This window comes from Nothoprocta perdicaria, unplaced genomic scaffold, assembly GCF_003342845.1.
Source record: "Nothoprocta perdicaria isolate Ctin4 unplaced genomic scaffold, notPer1 scaffold_30, whole genome shotgun sequence".
Classification (NCBI taxonomy): Eukaryota; Metazoa; Chordata; class Aves; order Tinamiformes; family Tinamidae; genus Nothoprocta; species Nothoprocta perdicaria.
Genome location: NW_020455533.1, coordinates 2,337,413 through 2,358,589, shown reverse-complemented (window position 1 = coordinate 2,358,589; position 21,177 = coordinate 2,337,413).

Genomic DNA, 21,177 nt, shown 5'->3' with positions numbered 1-21,177 from the left:
AGGAGGAGGAGGAGCGGGAGGCGCGGGGCGAGCGCGCCCGGGAGCCTCGCGCGCCGCCCTCAGCCCATTGGCTCCCGCGCGGTCACGTGCCGCCCTCCCTGACGTCAATGGCCGCGGAGGGGGCCGCGGCGCGAGGCGCGCGGGAAGCTCCGCGGCCGCGAGCGGGGCGGCGGTCCCGCCCCGTCCCCCCGGTGCCCGCGCGGGAAGCAGCGAGGGAGGGAGGGAGGGTGGGAGGGAAGCTGCGGAGGAGGCGGCCCCGGGGCGGGCGGGGCCGCGCGCACCTGCGCGCCCGCGGAGGGAGCCCCCCCCCCCCCCCCCCGCCCCGGGCCCCCCCGGGCGCGGGGGGGGGGGGGGCCCCCCCCCCGCGCCGCCGGGGGGGGGGCCCCCCCCGCCGCGGTTACCTCAGCGCCGAGCGAGCGCGCGGCCCCCGGGGCAGGAGGGAGCGGGCGCCCGCTGCCCCCCGGAACCCGCGGAAACGGGAGCGCCCCCGGCACCTTGGGGCTGGTGTCCGGCTCTGTGCAATATGGATGCCGAGCAAAGCGGAATGGCACCGCCGCTCCGTGGTTTTTCTTCTCTTTTCCCCCCAGCAGACAACGGTAGTGGTGACACTCAGCTCTCGTTTCCCAGTTCTTGTTTTGAGCAAGCAGCACCAAATAAATATGTGTGCGTGTTGCTAAACGGTGGAAGTCATTTCACTGGCTGTTGCTAAGGTCAAGGCATTAGAAGCTGTTTACCTGATGGACAAAGCATAAAACGTAGTAAACTTAATCCCATCGCTCATTTAGGGAGACTGGGAAAGGGATGGTGCCCGTGACGAGGAGACCTTTTCCCCCCACAGTGTCCCTGCAGTGGAGCCCTGTCAGCTCCGCTCAGCGCAGCAGTCCTCAAGGAGAGACGGCGGCGGTGGCAGCTCTGAGCGGCTCCGCGAGCCGGCCCAGCACAAATGCTCCCGTCCGGCAGCCACGGCCGCGCTGGAGGCAGCCGAGGCTCCCGCCCGCACGCTGAGCTGTGGCTGCAGGGCCTGGGCAGCCTTTGCCACGAAAGCTTCAGCGCTGAGCGCCGAGGAGGATGCAGGAGCGGTTCCCGGGAGCGCGCGCTGCCTGCCCCCTTACACAGCCGGCGTGCAGCTGACATGGGAATTGCTATTTAGACACCTGCACGAAGGCACATGTTAGTAACGTATCAATTGCTTTTCAAGCTCTATGGATACCTTCCTTGAATGCTAGCATCAAAATTACCCATAAAGACGCAGGGAGTCTGTGGAGCACTCACAAGTGCCAGTTTATTGCATGATGCACAGAATTACGCAGCTTAGCTAAGGTTAGAATATACTCATTTAATGACAGGAATGATACAGCCAACAGTAAGACAAAATTCCTTTGTAAAAATGTCACTCTCTCCTAGCACTGGTAGTGATTTACCTTCTGATCTCAAAGAACTGTCTGGTCATTATGCATTGAACATTACAGGCTGTCCCCACTAAGCTTCGTATCCCACATTACTGCTTGGGATGAATGATAGAAACACACATTATACTGAAATAAAATTAGATTTATTCATAAATAAATAAAAAATAAATAAATGTGGACCTGCTATGAAAAACAAACCGATGTCTAAACTAAAATTTAAAAGGACCTCTTTGCTTTGATGTGAGCTTTCTTCCTGCAGGAACCGGCTGTTTCTTCGAGTCCCTGGGATGTCCAAGGGAGTCCTGCTCTTGTTTGGCCGGAGGCACCGCTCTGGTACAAATAGCAGTGACAGCAGGAGTAGTATTGGCACACAAGGGACCTGCACCAGCGCTTCAGAAGTGTGAACTGCTGCCCCTGTCATTATTTGGGTGAAAATCTGAGCAAACTCACCACCCATTCATGCACTGCTTTAAATCCACTGCAACTGTCCTTCCGGGCAGCCGGTTTGTAATGGGAGGACTGCAGGTAAAAAGTGATTTCAAGTGAATTTTCCAGCAAATTAGTACATGTTTTCAACTCACCTTGCACTGAAGGTAACAAAAGAAGGTAACAAAAACCAAAGCTGTATATGAAACATAACCATGAACACATTCGTGTTACCTGGGAGGAAGCATACCCCAGGACATCCACAGCATGGAAGTGTTGAAATCCAGGGGAATTCTGCACCAGGCAGTGCCACCACCAGCAGCCCTTGCCAAGCAGAGCAGTACCAGGCCTCAGAGGACGGAGTGTTTGCAGCCCTCACTGAATTTGCTCTCCAAGGGCTGCAGGTGTTCTCCGAAATCAACTCAGCACAACATGAACTGATGGAGGTAGGAAACCTCACACTGCCTGCCAGGCCGGGGCAACCAAAAACCCTATCTGGACAGGAGAAATGGAACAGCTGTTTGCAGCAAATGTGACCCAAGGCTGAACACACTGACACTACTACCCCTTCTCACATCCCAAGAAATTGCACTCGAGCCTTTCTGGCTTTGTGCTCTTCCTAACGTCCCCCTTTGGGCTCCACGCAGTGTCGTAGCTGCTGCAGGATTTCAAAGTGATGCTCAATAATAATAATAAAAGCTACTATTGGTCCTTTGGATTCATATTCAGCATTTATACCTCTAATATTTGAATCCTGGATGCATTTTGGAGCTAATGGAACTTTCTTCCCTTACTCACCGAGGTGCCGGGCACATTATGGGATTCATTAGTCAATGCTTGCAAATGGCCACTGTTGACTCAGAGCAAATTCCTGCTATCAGACTCACTAGTCAGCTCATTTTCATAACAATGCAGCATTGTTAAAAATACTTTAAAACTATTCTGTGGGGAAACTGGGGAATACAGCAAATTCGAGCAAACATATGAAACATGAAAGAGATGCTGCATCAATAGTGCCCGAGGGGCCGCCACTGTTGGTTGCCATTGTCAGGAGGATACACAAAACCTCGGGAAACAGGATTGTTTCCCAAAAGGAGTGATGGACATTAAAAACCTAGCTAGCTTATAACACAGAAGACAAGCACAAAAAGCAAACCAAAAAAACTCCCACCATATAAGGAGCAGTTTCATAGATGCTTTATGGGAAGGAAGTGCTTCTTTAGGGCACCATTTGACCATAGATATTTACATGAAACTAATATTGCATTTACCGGCATCACTTCCTTTTCCCCAAATTTCTCATCACCTTCCTGCCTGAGCCTAATGATCTTATTTTGGAGAACATCTTCAGGCTTGGATGGGAACTTGGAAATCTCATCATTCCCATTCCTCCTCCATACCAGCACCATGTGGTCACCGTGTCCCGCTCCTATGTGATATACATTACGTTAAGGGGCTAACTGCACTCCATGCAGACGGGCCACAAAGGTATCTGGATTCCTTCCCAGCATAACACACACTTGTATGATGCAGAAATCCACTTTTTTCCCCACCTGCCGTCATGAGATGTCCCGGTGCAGGTGTCCGTGTGTAGGAACGGGCTGATGGATCAATTGCTAGAAGGAGCCTGCCATCTGCTGATGTGCACAGCGCTCCTGCCCGGCTCCAGCCTGGCAGCCTCAGCTGATCCTAGTGCATCCTGCGAAGCTGCAGCTCTGCTCTGAGCACATGAAGTGTATCTGAATGGAAGGAGCACGAACAGACTTGCTGGGGTGAAGGAACTTCAGTAAGCGGCAAGAGGAAGCCTGAAGTCTAATTTGAACACACAGAGATGCAGAGGCATCTAAAATAGACAGACAAGTGGTTAGGAAGGAAGCCAGCAGAAGAAACGAAGCGAAGGGGGAAGCCGAAAGCTCCGCTCCTCTCCCCTCCTCTGTTCCCTATCGGTGCAGCTAAGATCCCCGCTGTCCTCTCCATGCAGCCACCCTTCACAACAGCAGGTATAAACCACAAGCTGCTCCCTCACCAACCTCTACCTTCTTCTAGGGCTACCAACATGCCCAGGCATGGAAAAAGCCCTGGAAAAATAAAGAGCTGCCAACAAACCTTGTCAGGCTCCTGTTCTTTTTCTTACTTTAGCACTTACTTCCAACCAGATGTATGAAAAAACTGTCACCTGGTGAAAAGACATAATTTCTGTTAAACTGTTTACATTATTGCTACCTCATCCTTCCATCCCCAGCTAGTAGCTGCTGTTTCATAAGTGGGTAACACCTTAAGCAGTGAGTTTTCTTCTATCCAGAATGCACTGTTAGGACTTAACGCTAAGAAAGAAAAAGATAGTCTGAAATCAGGCAAGTGCATTTGTGCTCACTGAGACAACACAGCAGGGAAGTGAAATCAGAAGTGGAAAAAATGCTGAAGGACTTAGATTATTTTTTAAAAGATCAGGAAAAAATGCAGAGTGTGAAAGAGAATCAAGATTATTGGCAAGTTTGCTGTATCCACAAATTTGCTGGTGAGGAATAGCACACAGTTAGCATCAGTTTAGCACACTGTTCTCTTTCATGCTCTCTCTCAGATACAAATTTTAAAAATGGGGCTTTGGCTGTGTTGGGTAATTACACGTGTTATTATACTAACAATTTCCACCTGTCCCTCAGCTGGGCATGGCTGATTTATTGGAAACAATGTCTTTGAAGGCTCTGCAGACCAAGAGGAAACAGCAGGTAAGGAATGGCAGGGATCTGCTTAGGATGGGCCCCAGCTGACAGTCCCCAGAGCATGAAGACGACGCTGGAGAGCTCTGTAAAGAGAGCAGATGGTCAGTGACAGTGGCCTTCACCCACACAGACAGCGGGTCTCTGTACCTAGAATAAACGCCTCAAATACCATAATCAGGAAAAAAAATAAAGGCAAGAGAATAGACAAAGAAATACAGATAGTTTTGGCAGTGCCCAAGGCTGCGGCTGACCACAAAAATCAAAGCTTCTGGGCTACCACAAGATTGCAAAATAGAGACATTTTTATGGTGTATCAATTTGCCTTCCAGTACACATGGCTATTTTACATAACATGAAAGCAACAGGCCAAGAGGAGCACGTCCTGGTGGAGCTTTTCATTGAGGCTGCAGAAAACATGAAGATACGATGCCAAAAGATGCAAGATCGCAGCAAAAGCCCAACCTGCCCAGCGCAAGCTCTGGAGGCCCTTCAGGAAGCCCTTCCGAGCGCCCGGGGTGCTGCAGCTGCCGGAGAAAAGCAAGCGGTGGATCGGCTGGCTCCGGCAGCGATGGCTCGGGTGCAGGTATCAGGTGACACTTGCTACCACATCCAGGTCCGTGCGGGTGACGGGACCAAAGGGAAGAGCGTGGGTCCAGCTGCGCTGTCAGCAGCAGGGTCGGGGCCTCTCAGCTGCTCTGCAGTCAAACCGAAGCTCTGAGCAGTTCCCAACAATATCCCGATTCTAACTGCGGGACGAGAAATGAAGGAGCTGTTGAGTGAAGCTGGCGGGATGGATGTCCTGCGTATGAAGGGGCAAATAGAGGTAACGGCAGGCGTTTAGGGACGCAGTCCCTGGAATCATTCATGGCTGGGGAAGAGGGAATGATTTGAGGAAATTCACTGCACTGTTGCTGCACTGTTTTCACACCGATCTCAATGATGGGAGCAGATCAGTTAACATTTGGCTTGCAGCAGCATTTGACATTTCTTAGGTTAAGCCAGTTAGTTTAAAAAAAAAATAGTGAATGGAAGCATCACCTTTAATATCTGGTGCTGCTTCTGCCACTGCTTTTCCCAAACCCTCTTCCCTGGGCACTCGAGTGTTGTTTTCGTTCATCCCCCAGCAAAACTGCAGCCTTAACCCATCTGCCTGTCTCTCTGTGTATATATCTGGGTAATTTAATAAATGCTTCTGGGTGTTGATTTACGTCACTGTAGCTCTCGCTAAGCCTGTCTCTGTGAGCTGGCTGCTGGTGTCTGCGAGCGAGCAGTGCTGGTGGGTGTGCGAGTCTGCGCCGCTCTGGGTCTCTCAATGTGGTTTTGCTTAAAAATTTTCCCTAGAAAAAGCAAGGAGTCAGACATTTCATGAGGTTGCTAGTTAAAACCAAAGAAAGGAAGGAGGGGACAGTAAGGGATAATTTACTGAGAAAAAGGGGTAGATTTGGCTACGGTTAACGATCTGCCTCAGTGTGGGAGATGAGGGAGTTTATTCCGCACATTAAAGTGTCCCTGGAGAGGATCATATAGATCATGCTGGAAGAGATGGAAACAGTAAATTATCTAAAGGCTGACAAAGCAACGGAGCCAGATGCAATCTGATCCCAAAGGATGAGAGCGGGGAGGGAGAATCTTCCCAAGGTATGCTTGAGATTGCCTTGGAAATCTTCAGTAGAGCTCGAGAAAAATACTCCTAACCTGTATCCATGAGGTAGATCTTTGGAATATTCTCCCAGCTGTAGCGCCAGTTTGCAGGGAGTGGGTGTTATTCTGAGTCAGAAAACAACAAAAGGATGTTAAAATCCAAATAGGTGCGGTTCGGTGGACGTGTCTACACCAGAAAGCAGCAGGTATTTTCTCACTGGTGTCCAGGTCTCCAAAGGGCAGCAATGCTGCTCACCTTCCCACTCGCCCCGGCACACACAGGTCACAGTGGCTGCGGCTCTCACGCACTTCCTAGGTGAGGGGAAAGAAATCCAAGAGTTGAGGCCCTAGATCCTGCACGCAATCCCTGAAAACTGGCCTGATGAAAGTATTTACTGCAACAAAATAATACTCGCTGGGTACAACTGGAGAGAAACCCGACCCAAATCCGGAGACAGCTGGAGATTTACAGACTAGCTTCCCTATAGAAATCCAGGCTACTTTAACCCCTTGATGATTCCGTCCAGGCTTTCTCCTTCCAGGACGTGTCCCCCAGCCCCACGTCCTCCCGGCCGCGCGCGGGGCCTCGACACTGGGCTGGCCGGGGCAACTGGGGCCATTGCGTGCAGCAGGAAGCCACTCTGGCCGCCTCTGTGGCCTCCCTCCTGCCAAGGGGCCAACGCGGCCAGCGGCCCCTTCCTGCCCGGGCCAGGACCCACCAGCTCCCACCCCATTTGTGAGCTTCTTCTGCCCCATTTGGGCTCAAGGACCTGCCCCTTCCTCCTGCTTTTAGGCCAGAGGGGGAGATAAAACTAGAGGCCTCTTCCCCACAGCCCTCTCCAAGCTACACATCTTGAAATGAGATTACAAGAGAAAATTAACAGCAGCCTTCTCCTTTCAATAGGTCTTCAAAAACAATAACCAGGCTTTACTGTAAATTCATTTATTTACCCTCAGCATGCCAAGTCCCAAGCTGATAACTCCTCTGTGTACCAGAGATATATATAGACCCAAACATGGCAAGAGCACAGATTTTATTTATTTTGCCTCAGGACAAAGGGACTCCCGCCCTCTCCTCCTCCTGGAAGGAGTCACATCAGAGAGGAAAAGAAATACTACAGGGTAAACAAAATTCAGAATATATTTAGTTCACAGGAGGTGACAAATATTAGAAATATTAGTCACGTTGACTAACTGGACATCAGTCAGATACCATGGTCAAGCCGAGTACAAAAATGCAGAAAATGGGAGAGTCCCAGATAACTGGTAGAGGAAGCAACGTGTTTTCTGAAGCTGGTTCTGGGGGTGAGCAGAGGTTTCTGCAGCGCCAGCCAGGCTGAGGCAGGCAGAGGTGTCCGAACCCCGACATCCTCTCAAACCAAGCTCTCCCTATGCTCCTCACGGCCCTCCTGGCTCACCCCTGTCCCCAGGGGGAACTGAAGCTGAACCAGGGCATCTCCAGGCCCCTCAGAGCTGCCTGGGGGAGACTTTTCTACCTGTTTTTCACAGCTTTTGCTTAAGGAAGCCACCGAGTCCCTCACGCTTAGGTGACTGCTAGAATTGCCTCCTTTGTTCAGCAGCAGAGCAGAAAGGACATCTAACCAGACCGACGGGCACGCAACTTTGGGAGTTATTAAGATTTGCAAGCATTTGCAGTCACTTATGTGCACTCCATCAAACAAACGTATAATTATCCAGCAATTCTCCCACCGTTCCTTGGCTATTGGGTTATTAAGCAAAAGCTAAGGATTACCCTGCACACCTGAGATAAAAGCACGTAGAAAGCAGCTCGATATCCATTAGCTTGCTGCGCTAACAGAGCTGTCTGCAGTCACGAGTTCCTTCTGCAAGCCCATGAGCAGCACAACACGCCTGAGGGGACGCCCTGTTTGCCTAGTGACAGATCTGGGGGCAGATTTTTGGAAGAAAAATTGGATTCCAAGCAGGGTGTGATCACCACTGGAACACCACATCCCTACTACAGGCACAATCACATATACACACGCAAACACACAAGCGCTGTGGCTGCCCTGTGTCTTTTTACAAAAGAAATGCATCCTGCAAAACCCCAGCACTTCATATCTCGGCGCGGTGGGGCAACACGACCTGCACAATCACCATGAGTCACTGGGAAGCAGAAGCATCAAGCTGCCGGGATCTCTTCCTCAGCACAGACCTGCAAACACACCGGAATAACTCGCATTCCACAGCTTGCCTTGCAGAAGCCGTAGATAGAGATCAGCCTTGGCAGGGCCGGGACAGCCGAGCCACGTTCAGCTGCTGAGCAATGACCCCGCTGGGAAACAGCCTGTCCGCATGCGGCGCCGAGGCACTTGGAGCAGGTTACCTGCCTGCACAGGGAGCTCTGTGCAGGATAAACCACGGCGGGAACGTGCAGCGCTGCCAACGCAGGCAGTGCCAACACGGGCAGTGCCAACACACCTGCTACGAGCGGCCCGTGGGGCTTCCCCGGCAAGAAAGTTACGCGAGAGCTGCCCCAAATCTGGAGGCCGAGAGCGCAGCGTGAGCACGTCCCACAGAAATATCCAGCGTAAACGTGACAGCTGAGGTGGGGAGCTGTGTCCCAACCCAGTGCCTCTGCCACGGGGAAGGGGGACAGGTCAGGACGTGGCTCACAGCAGCCTGTCAACCTGCACGACAGGGCCCCCTGAGCCATCCAAGGGGCACCACGCACGGCTCCTGTCCCCGGGAGGAGCTCAGGTTTGCATGGGCTTTGCATAATAGCTGTACAAGGAGCCTCCAAGGGGAGCACGGCGGCATTTGCTCCCAACCAGCCCCGGGAATGTGAACCGAGCGCGGGGCGGCTGCACTTGGCCCAAGCGGCGACGCAGCCTCCAGCAGGGAAGCAGAAGTGCAGGGTATGTCCCCACACTCGGAGCCACGCGGACAACGGCACAGAGATTCCGCAGAGCCGAGGATAACGATGAGCAAAGAGCAAGGACAGAAAGGAAGGAAGGCTCAAGTGTTGGGACAGCCTCATCTCCTTCACGCTTCCTCCTTCCACAGCAGCCTCACTGGGTGCCCAAACTCAGTTGCTGGTTAGTGATGAGCTCAGTAGACAGCAAGGAGAGAAAAGGGCAGAATATGCCAATGAAGACTTGCCTTGCTGCCAGAGTCCAAGAGTTCTACAGATTTCTGGGTAGCTTCTCATTATATGATGATTTCTGTTCCCATTTTACCGCTATCAAGCTTTCAGGAGTATGGAAGAAAAAAATTAAACATGCTGGAGCTCAAGCTATTACCATTAACTCAAAATCTCTGCTATTTATGACTATTTCTGATATATTTTTTAGGTAATATTTCTGATTTTGGTGGCACTCATGATTTCCTGGAACCACAGTGCAGAAACACTAAATCTTCTCTGCGCTTTGGGCAAATCACTTAATCATCCTATGATTCACAGCACCCAGTGCTAATAAGAAGAGTCCTTTACGCTACACTTATCACACATGCAAGCTCTGCTTTGCCCATCAGGACCGTGCCAGGAAAGTGCAAATACCAAAAGATTATAGGCAAGGGTAGCGGGTGTAGCAATAAGGATGATCTTGATAATGAGGTACCTCCAAAGGAGAAGAGAAACTTGTTTTGACTTGCAAATGGAATAAACCCGTCATAGCTGCATAGGAGTCACCCCGACTGGCAAGAACTAGATTTTGCACAGCCCTAAATGTGTTTAACTGGGGCCTTAATTGGCATCCTTGGTGCTGCTTACACATGCAGAACCCCAAAGAAGCCCTTCACAGCAACGTCTGTCACATGTTGGAAGCAGAAAGACCTCATGGAAGATTCGGTCCTTCCAGATGTTCTCTAGAAAGCAACACGGGGAAACAGATGGGCAATACGATGGTCTCCACATCAAGTTAGGTTATTCTAATGCCCTCTGCTTCAGAGAATGGTATTTTCCAGATGGTTTAACACAAGCAGAAAGGAAGAGCCAACGTTTCCCAGAATCACAGCCCCAGAACTGACCCTCCTAGAGAAATCCTGGGGGAAGGTGCCCCCCACACTTGCCACAGTGCTGAAAAAGTGGAAACAACAAAAACTTCGAGTTCAAACTCATTTCTTCTATAATTCCTTCCTTGCAAAACCCTAGGGTAAAGTAGGCAACAGCTGTGCTACCCCTAGCTTGCTCTTAAATGTAATTAGGCAAGAAAGCCCATCTTTGGGGCAGTGACTCTATAACAACACAGGGATGCAAAGAGCAAAAACTAAAAGCACCTGCCACAGGAAATTAACAGATTGCTGTTTGTGTCCATCAGGAGGCTGCTATCTGCAGCATATAAGTGGCATTCGGCATGGACAAGTAGGGAAAGGCTCTAAATGTTGCACGGAGCAGTGGGACACCTGGTTCTGAAGCTGACTCCACATCTCTGAGCCGAGACAAGTTCATAGCAAGTTTAAAGTTTATAGCAGCTTTTTAACTCCAAGAAGTATCATCATCACATGGTATCATAACAGCACCGCAATGAGCAGGGCCTATTTCTCCGAGCAGAGATGGTCTGAGCTGAACCCACGTCGGACCTGGAGGGTTTGGTTCAGAATGTTCTTCCTCAGTCCCCTCCTGGTTTCATTTCTTAGCATGTGTTACACAATTTTGCAGCCGCAAACCAGTGGTATTTTTTTTTTCCTCCTCATTTTAGCTTGAACAACCTTCCTGTTCCCTTTTAGAGTACCAGGTAGGGTATTTCTGCTGTTATTGCTGCTTTAAAAAAAAGAATTTAAATATTATTAAATATTTTATTTTAAAATAAAAGAAATTTTCATTGAAATAAGATGATGCTGATGGAAAATTCCAGAGAGCAGTTATAAAAACGAGAGGGCTAGATTACCGTACATCAAAGGGAAGCAGCATTTGCTAACTCCTTGGTTTTACATGCGAGTGATTCACAAATTGCTTCATGAAAATGGAAAAGTCATTTAGGAATTGCTCAGGTCCCGGCAAAAATAAACTACGAGAGTAACAACCTCATTTCCATGAAAACAGGCTGGTCTCCAAAGCCTCTGCCAGGACCAGGCACCACTGTGCTCACAGCTCTCCTCTGTGGGCTCTTCAAAGCAGGTAGGGCCAGAAACACTCCTGTGCCTCTTGGCAAGCTCTAAGATGTGGTATGGGACTGTCAGATGAGGGAATTCCACATTTCTCCCTAAATATTCCCCACCATGACAGCAGAAGGAGCAGCCCAGATGTAGCTGAGGCAGGGGGAGGAGATGAAGGGGAGGTGGAGGGAGCAGCAAGGGGGTGACCATGGGTTGTGCATTGCCCAGGCCCCGCTTTGGATGGAGCCGGGACCAAGGCCAGGACCTAAGGTTTTTAAACCTGGGCAAAAGGAGCATGAGCAGCAGTACAGAGAAAAGCCCTTAGGGAAGGGAGGAGGAACCCAGAGGGGCGGGAAGGTCTCACGGAGGAGGACACAGAGGCGGCTTCAGGGCTGCACTCCATGCAGGTGGGATTAGTCTGAGCAGAGTGACACCCCGAGCAGCTTTTAGCATTTCAAAGTCTTTGCTTCGTGACTCCTGCCGCTTACTGAAATAGGCAAGCGGGTATTTAGAGAATCAGCAGAAACCCTTCTGCTCTGTTTTGCAAGCGAATTACACGGTGTGTCGGGTAGAGAGCCAGGCTCTGCCCTCCCGGGGCAGCATTAGGGACGGCAAGGGCACCATGGAGCTGCAGAGCCCTCGGCTCCCACGCACCAGCTTCACAGGCCTCCCCGCCGGAGCCGGTCCTGTGTATCCAGCCCCTTTCCAATCAAAGCAGCTAAGGAATATTGCAAATATATTGCCAAATATTTGCAGCCACTCGAGGGAGGTGCTGCCTGTTCCAGAGGCAGCAGGGTGGGGAGCAGGACTGCAAGGGGAATCTGCTTTTCTCTTCAGGACAGGAGACATCAGAGTTGCCCTGAAATAGTAGGAGCTTCTGGACAGACTTTTGTTGTATTAATAAAAAGCAAAACATGGATCAGTTTCAAAGTGCTCTTTCCAAAGGTCTTTCCTGAACACAAACGGGGTAAACACACGTCCTATGCAGTGGAAAAACACTGCAGGCCTGGCACTTAATATTTTTGACCTGTGACCCAGAGTTGAAGCCTGTTTAACTCCCTGGTTTAATCCAACAACATGTCCCAGAAAGAAAAACCCTCCCAGAGTTTGCAAAGAAGTTGGAAAAAACTGAAAGTCACGCTCAACACTTCCCCTTCCCTAGAGAGATAGGAGTACTGCTGCCCTTTCCTGGCGATAAGCATATCCTGGTGGTTAAAAATACATTGGCTCTTACCGTAAGCTCTTCATTAAGCAGCTCTTTCAGCCCAGCCCATGGTGTTGGGGTTCACGATCCCCTGGAGGCCACGCGAGACGGAGCTTGGCCTGCGTGAGGCCAAATACACTGGAGAAAAAGCAAAAAACCCAGCACTGACCCTGCTGCCATGGGCTCCACCTGGAAGAGCAGCCCAGGTCTGCCCAGGGCAGCGGCACTGTCCACCTCGAGTCCCTTTGCTCCCTCCCAGAGCCCCACTGACTCTGCATTTTCATCCCAGCTTTAGAGTAGCTTCCAAAGGAAAAATAAAGGATTGTATAGAGTTCTGCCCAGCAACACCACTCCAGTAACGTCCCCGTTTCCAGTCACTGCTCTGCCAAAAGGCAGAATTTGCAGCGAGATGGGAAAGAGGTGGATGAGGTGGAAACCTCCTTGCTGAGTTTGGGGGTCAGGACCATTTACCTGCTCAGTCACAGCTGCTGCCTGGATTCTCTGCTCTTCCACACGACCTTCTCTCTTCCCCTTCTTCACCTGGAATAAAACAGCCTGTCCTGAGTGCAGGGGAGGACCCGACAGCAGCGCTGGTCAAGCAGGAGATCCTGCTACTCTGTAAAGGCACTGCGTGGCCTCAGCCAAAAGCGCTCCTGGCTTGAGGAACTGCTCCCACGTTTTCTGTGGCACTTTAGAGAAGAAATTTTAAGGAGAAAGAGGGGAAGAGAATTGCAAGTTCTATCTCCTCTGCACACAAACAGTCAAGGAAACCAAGAGCAGCCTTCCCCCTTTCTGTTGCAGCTCCAGGCTGTGGAGCCAAGATAAAGGCAAGTGCAGCCTCCCCTCCTTGATCCCAGCGGGCAGGGCAGGGACGGCAGAGCCGGCGGCACAGCCGGAACCACAGGAACCAGCAACAGGGGTAAATGAGCCTCGCACCCCCCTCAGCCCTCATTTGTGCTGGAGGCCTCAGGCTTCCCAAGCGCTCAGGAGCCGGGCTTTCCTGGGCCGGGGATTTGCACTGCTAGTTCCAGAGAGGTTTCCCAGCAAACCCTCGCCCCCTCAACCCTTCCTGCTGCTAACAGCTGATGAGAATCCGCAGGTTAAGTTTATACACCTCATTTTGAAGCTGTGGGGCTTCCTTCCCCCCGTCACCCTCCTCACCATATTCAGCCCCAAACCTTTGCTTTCCTTGGCCTCCTGCCTCGCGTTCGGCCCTGCCTCAACGCCTTTTTCCTGAGGAGAAAGCAGAGAGGTCTCAGAAAACGATGCCCTTTTCCACAGGCCAAACACACGGGGCAGCCTCCAGCCCTCGAGCTGCTCCCAAGAGCAGCCCCAGTCCCTGGCCCTTCAGGACGGTGCCCAGTCCAGACTGCAGCTACTGGCTTTGAGGCTGCACACGGGGCACAGCGCGAGCCCGCGGTGCCGAGGAGCTGCAGCCCTGCAGCGAGCTGCTTGCACCCATCCTCAGGAGTGGTGCTGCTGCAAGCTGGTTTGGGGGTTTCCTTCTTTCCTCCCATTTTTAGAGGTCACACAAAAGCTGCAGCACTTGCAAGGAGAGCGACACATGCGAGTGCAGGGGAGAGCGGCCCCCCAGCTGCTGCAGATGAACAGGGGCTGCTCCTGGAGCATCGGCCAGCAGCCCTTACGGACAGCCCTTATTTCCTCCGGATTTTCCCCTTTGATTAAGCTTCTGGCATGGAGGTATGTTTAATAATAAAACAGAAAACTTGTGGGATACAGCATTTATACAATCTATTGCCTTTTTCCTTTTTTTTTTTTTTAAAAAGAGAAAGTCATAAGAAGCAGTTAACAAGTTTTCAAACCATCATTGTTTTATTTGGTTAGTTTATTAAACACCTTTAAGACAATTAATTTTGGTCTGTACCCTTCTATAAAATAATTCAAGTTCTCAACAAACCTCCAATACAGAAAGCAAAGTTACTTTACCATACACAAATTTCAGATCAAAATACAACACTCTGTTTTCTTACACTTATAAAACCCGGTCAAATACAAACGACATTAAAAAAGATAAAACACTTTCACTGATCCTTGGTACAATATTACAGCACAATTTGCACAGTGGCAACTAAGTCCCCAAAGCACAATCCAAATACTTGAAAAAGGGAACCTCCCTTTACTCACCCATCGTTATACGGAACATGTAAACACAGCAAGTGCTACTTAATCCAGGAAAAGCCTCGTGTCCCTTTTTGTATCATATGTGAGCCACAAAACAAGTCTGCAAGACAAGTTACCAAGCGGTAACCATTTAGTTGGCTGCTTCGCTGTTACAATTTTGTGGTGGATTACTCCATGAAAACAAATGGATGGAGGTGGACCCGACTCTGCACTGGGCAATTTATGGCAACTAAAGCAGACTAAAGAAACATTTTGCTAATCATAGATCACAAAGCCTTTTATTATTATTACTTTTTTCCCCTCCTGTGGGTACAATCTGAACATCTACCTTTACTGTGAAAGCACCTACCCCAGTCACAGAGTGTGTTTAATTGCTAAGTTTGTTCCCCTGCAAACCCAGGTCCCAAAGTGCCGCCCAAACCACACGATTTTCCTCAGCACCGGGCGGGCAGGTAAGAGAATCCCGCGGCGGCGGCTGCGACATTCCCGGGAAGTCTGTGCCTGGCAGCCCGGCCCTGCTCTGCGCCGGCACAACCGCACACACAGGTAGGTAGGAAGGGGCAAGCTCCAAGCTTGTTCCTGCCTTTATTTCCACCCCCCTTTCCCAAAACACCCCTCTTGCTTACAATTCCACTGCAAGTTCAACCGCTTTAGTTTGCACGACTGCAAAAATGAGCACAGGATTAAATGAAAAAAAATACACTAACTTTTCTAACTTTGCTCCCCGCCCTCCCCAAGCTCATGTTGTACCCATTACGATACCAAACCTACCCTGGAGTTTCCTCTTATCTACTAATGTTAGCCCTATCCTGATAAACTGAAGGAGAAATTGCATACTGCACAAACAGCACATACTTAAATGATGCTCGAGTGTAAACAATATAGGATGGAAAAAATAAATTTTAAAACACCATAATGAGGTACAGCAAAAACTTAGTTTGCTAGTTTAGTCTTTTAAGTGCAATACTTAACTGCATACTGCCCTTCTCAGAAAAAGAATCTGTCCATAATTAAGCTACACTATTGAGATTATTCCCTTAAAGCTACATACCCACGCTAAAACTCTCTACATTGCCTTTATGCATATATTTGTGGGGGGAAATTAATTTACAGGGTTAATTAAAAACTTTTTAGTATTCAAAAGGAATGACAGCAAAGGGAACAACCATGGAAAATGGGGTAATTTACATTTTAAAAATATTACCGATTTGTAACACAAAACAAGTATAATTTGCAAAATGCATAGAAACCCTGTCAATACAAAAATCCCCACTAAAATTACAGAATTAAGCAATTTTAATCTAAATATTTCATGTGCTTTTTCTATAAAGGCCACTTTGACAGACAAATACAAAAGAATTTACATCTTTTTCCAAAATAAATAATCTGTTTCTCAATTAAAAATACTGAATATGGAAGCAGAACAACCTCCCCACATGCCAACAATTCAGCTGGCTTAGCTGCTTCCAAAGAAGAACCTTTCCAAATATTTTTAATAAACCAAAGAAAACAAAAGCCACCTTCAGAGTTTGTTCTGCCCGCAAGGATGGGGGTGCCTGAACCCCCTGCACTGTGCGAGCTGGGGTGGACAGACACCCCAAGGCAGATTTGCAGTTTGTGTCCTGTGTCACGTGCCAAAATCCCTTTTCAAGTCAATGGTAACCTGAATTAAGAAAGGCAAAGGAGCAGACAGATTAAGGGTAAGGTAGGAAAGGAAGTACTGAAAGGGCAATCTAAGCAAACCACTCAAAACAACGGGGATGAAGGTGGCAAGTCGTGGGAGATTGGGGGAGAAGAGCAACCCACAGGATGCAGAACTAGGGAACACAGGGTACGGATTCTAACAGCACTGAATAGGGGAAAGAGCACGAACACAGAGACACAACAAGCTTCACTAAGGAGAAAAACGAAACAGAGGGGGAACAAAGAGCCTTTGACAACAGTCCTGAGCACCTGGTGTCCCGTCTGCAAAGTGGGATGGCAGCAAACGCGTGTGGGCCTGGCCTAGCGCTGGGCTGGGCTGCACAGACACCGCGATGACCCTTCCCACCAGGACCAGGCTCAACAGAACCACACACAGACTCACTAGCCCTGCAGAGACCCAGAGGCACCCAGCGAGAACCAAGTTGTTGGTTGGCCTCTACATCACAGAGATACAAGGGCTGGGCCCCAGGCTGACAGCAACAGCAACACCAAGAGCAGGGTGTTTGGGCAGCAAGTCTAAACCTCACAGCGAGGGAAAGGAGGGCAGCCCACAGACAAGACTCACTTGGGACGCGAGGTTCGCAGGCGGCAACTTCGCCCGAGTTCTCCTAACCTTGGAGCAAGGCCTGGTCTTGGAAGGACACAAGAGTCGCGCATCTTCGGGATCGTAAAAATGCAGCTCTCCGCTGGTCCTTATTGCATAGTTTGAGCGAGGCCGACCAGCATTTACTTCTCTCTTTCCCTTGGTTTCTCCCCGGCACATGCAGGTCTGACAGAGCCTTCCCAGCACGACTCAGAAAACCCATTTTCAAGCAGCACACAGAGGCTCAGGGAAGATTTAGAGGGAACAGCCTCATTCCAACAAACAGATCTGGGTCCCTGCGGGCACGGCGCAGGGAACATGGGCCCAGGCGAGCGCGTTTCCACCCACCACATCATGCGTTTGGGAGACGGTGCCAGAAGGAATTCAGCTCTTGAGCCAACGCTATGAGATTATGGCACTCAAGAAACATGGCTTGGAGGGAAAAGGCTTAAGGCAGAGCATCCAACATTAAAAAACAATACTTCCCCCCCCCCCCCCCAAAAATGGCTAATCTCCTTGGGAATTCCCCATTTACTAAACTGCCACAATGCCAACTGAAAGCTCTGGTATCAGCTGGTTGGTTTGGCCCCCTCTTTTATGCCTAATATTTGTGCATGGTTGGTATAACACTTGCTGCACTTAGAAGTTATTATGAGCTGCTACTTATAGCTTTAAACAAACATTTCCCCATACAGTATTCCTTGCTTTGCCTTTATAAATAACAAATGAGAAAAAGGCAACTGTTTCCCATTTCATTCTGGATCATTAAGGCCTTTTACAGTTCAGAAGCTGTCTTAAAAACACCATTTTTTCTTAAAGCACTCAAGACTTTAAAAAAGCTTGCACTGACACTATAAGAATTCAAGTGCAGGATCAGGAATTCAAAAGTATGTCAAAATAGCACCTTTAGGAGTAAGGGGAGAAAAAAAATCAAGCAGTTTGTTTTATTCTTCCTCAAGTTGTGCAAAATCTGCAGGCTTAAAGGTCCCAAAGAAACAGAGAAAAGCCTGAATGCTTTTATGAAAGTGAATATTTAGATAGTTTTTCTGTGTAGATGTGTAAACAGGGAGCTCCATGCAAGGGAGTCCCGATTCAACATTACACAAGAATCAGGGAGGCTCTGTGGGGATAATCAGGAGGAAGCAGCACAGAGCAGAAACAACCAAGCAAAGGATTTCCTTCCCCCCCCCCCCACCCTCCCTCTTTAAGACACACTTTCCAATTTAAAAAGGATCAGGGCAGTTTTTCCAACTGCTTTTCTCATTTACAAGGCTGGTAATTACTTTCAAGCAACATATATATATATATATATATTTTTTTTTTTTTTTTTACAGCAGCTGCAGGTCAACCTTGGTCCTTTCCTCCTCAAACGTGCATTTAAAATGAAACTGAAGCAAAGCGTCCTTGGAGAATGGCATCACTCTGCCTCGCTTCTTGTCTGGTTTTGGTGTTTTACTGAAGGACAAAACGCAGTTAAAATGAGAGGAGGAAAAAAAAAAGGCAGAGGGAAAAAAAAAAAGAGACTTTCCTCCACAGACAAAAAGGCAAAGACTTGCAGCCACAGATGAAACCCGTGCAGGAGGGAGTGCTGCAGTGCTGCACATCCAGGATTGCTTACAGCTGCTCAGGTGAACTCTAACCTGCCACATCACAGTTTTATGAGCTTGATGACAAGTCATTTCACCATCTATTGAGCACTCCCCTCGCACACACTGAGGGCAAAGAAAGGGTGCAAAGCCAGGCAGGAAGCCAGTGCTCATATTCGAGGCATATTTCCTTAGACCCACAGAAGCTCTTCCATCCCATCCCATGTAGAAAGTTATGGATTAAGAAATAAATTTGGGGCAGGTGTTAACAGGACTCGGAGAGTAACAGAGGCCGAAGGAGCTGGGGTTGCTCAGCTTGGAGAAGAGAAGGCTGGGGGGGGGGTCGTCAGAGCACGTAAGGATGGGGACAGTAAAGAGGACAGGGCCAGACTCTTCTCAGCAGTGCTCAGAGACAGAATGAGAAGCAAACACCAAAATACAGGAAATCTCATCTGAAAATAAGTGGGTTTTTTTTTTTGTTTTTTAAACTGTGCTGTGTTGAACACTGGAGCAGGTGGCCCAGAGAGGTAGTAGAGTCTCCACCCATGGAGTGAGGTTGGATCACCCAAGCAGACGGTCTCCAGATGTCCCTGCCAACCTCAACCACTGTGTGGTTTGGGGACAAAGGCAAGAGACAAGACCAGGGAGGCCAGGAAGCTGCAGGACATCTGGGCTGCATCCCCACCACTTTTCCAAGCAGCCAGGGCAGCAGGAATGGCAGCAATTCCAGCAGTTCCGTGCCCTGCCAGATGCACAGCGAGGCCATGCATAGCACTAGGACAATCTTGTCCTTTTACAGATCAATTTTCCTCCTCTGTTAACAAGACAACATTAACACAGCCTTTTAGAAGTCCACTAGAACACAGCATCTGCTTAAATTGATTGAACTAGGGTATCAATATATTGAAAAATATAGATGTCGATGTTTAAAGTTTCAGCTACAAGACCAGTTTGGGAATTTGTATGGAGGGGAGAAAAAAAAAAAAAAAAAAAAAAAAAAAAAAAAAAAAAAAAGCAAAAGAGAGAATCTTAACTCAAAATTGACTTAAGCACTCCCTCCCTTCCCACAAGCAGGCAAAAGCTAGAACAAATCTCCAATTTCCATAAGCAACCCAGGAGTCTTAACAGCCACCAACAAAAAATTAAGACCAGTCTAAAACTGTTTGGGAAAGTATTTTTTAAGCAGGCTCTCCTGGGCTCCCCATCAGAACAAACCAGTGTTTTTTTTTTTTTTTTTTTTTGGTAACACGCTGCCTACCATATACAGAAATGTAGCCTTTCCAAAATGGCCTTTGCTTTTTATAGGTGCAATATTCTTCTAAAATTCTTTTTTTCCCTATTCTGAAATTAGGTACAGGTGCTAGGATGCTAACAGAATTCACGAAGTTATAGCTGCAAAAATAGCCCACTGCAGAGCCTGCTAAAATGATACCTAACAAGCTCTGAGGAAAGGCAAGGAGAAGAAATTAAAGACATTAGGAGGTGATTCAGAAGTAACTGCTTTGGGTTTTTTGTTTTGTTTTAAAAAGGCCCTTCTCGTGTTTTATCAATAAAATAATACGCATCACTTACATCTGGGATGCTTCTTCCTACCTTGTTATTGTGACAAAAATCCATAAGCTTTAGTAAGGGCTCAGTATATTCCAATTTCATTATGAAAATTCAGGGGCACTGGTGGGCCGTTGCACTGAGCATGTTCATTTACTGAAGCGCTCTGGCAGGAACGTGTCATTCACATGAAATCCTGCAAAAATACTGGGCAACAAGACAGCCTATTACAGAGAAAAGTTTCAATCTTCAAGCTCACTTTTCCAGATAGTTCAATAAGTTATTTCACGTAACCTTCAAATATTATTCCTAAATAAACTTGATGCTGTACTTACGGGCTTTTTTTTTTTTTTTTTTTTTTTTTGGTAAAAAGCACCTACCTAAAATGAGCTATTTTAAGGTATGCTGAAAATTCTTTAAGGATTTTTATTGCCCAGAAATTTGTAATATATCACCTGTTGGTAGCATCTTAAAATTTAATTCCTCCATTACATTCAATCTATTTTAGCCAATGTTATTTAGTTAGGCACTTAGAACACTTTTATCTGTTCTTTTAGCTTATCTGTAATCAAAAATTTAAAGGCATTGATTCCTGAAGTACAACAGCAGTTAAATTACAGAGTCATGCAGGACACGGCCCATGAGAGCTGCCACTTGGAAGCCTGGCTGCAATACCTCTCTCAAAGACACTGCTAAAAAGCTCCCCGCAAGCTGCAGAGCACAGGAGACGTGTGCTCAAGCTGCTCACGGATGTGACCTCCACAGGAGGAGCAGGGCTTCACCCAAACCTGTCCGGCTTTGCAGCAATATTGACTTTTCCTGGCTCAGCTTCCACCTCTTATGGGATCAGAGCGCTCCCATTTCCTTCCAAAGGCAACATACCACAAAATACAGATCCCGCCGAAGCAGCTGTTAATTGCAGCAGCAAATCCTGAAGAGCAACAGAAAATGGCAAATGTCACGAGGCTACGACAGTCATGAGTGACATAGGGGCTGTAACCCACTCCATCTCCTCAACATTAAAAGGAAAGATCCAAACTAACCTAGAATCGGTAGCTTTTAACTGCAGAACACACACCTACCTAATAAACAGCCTAGAAAGAGTTGTTTAAACACTCCAAAGAGTTATGAGAAACAAAGCCCTGGTGCTTAC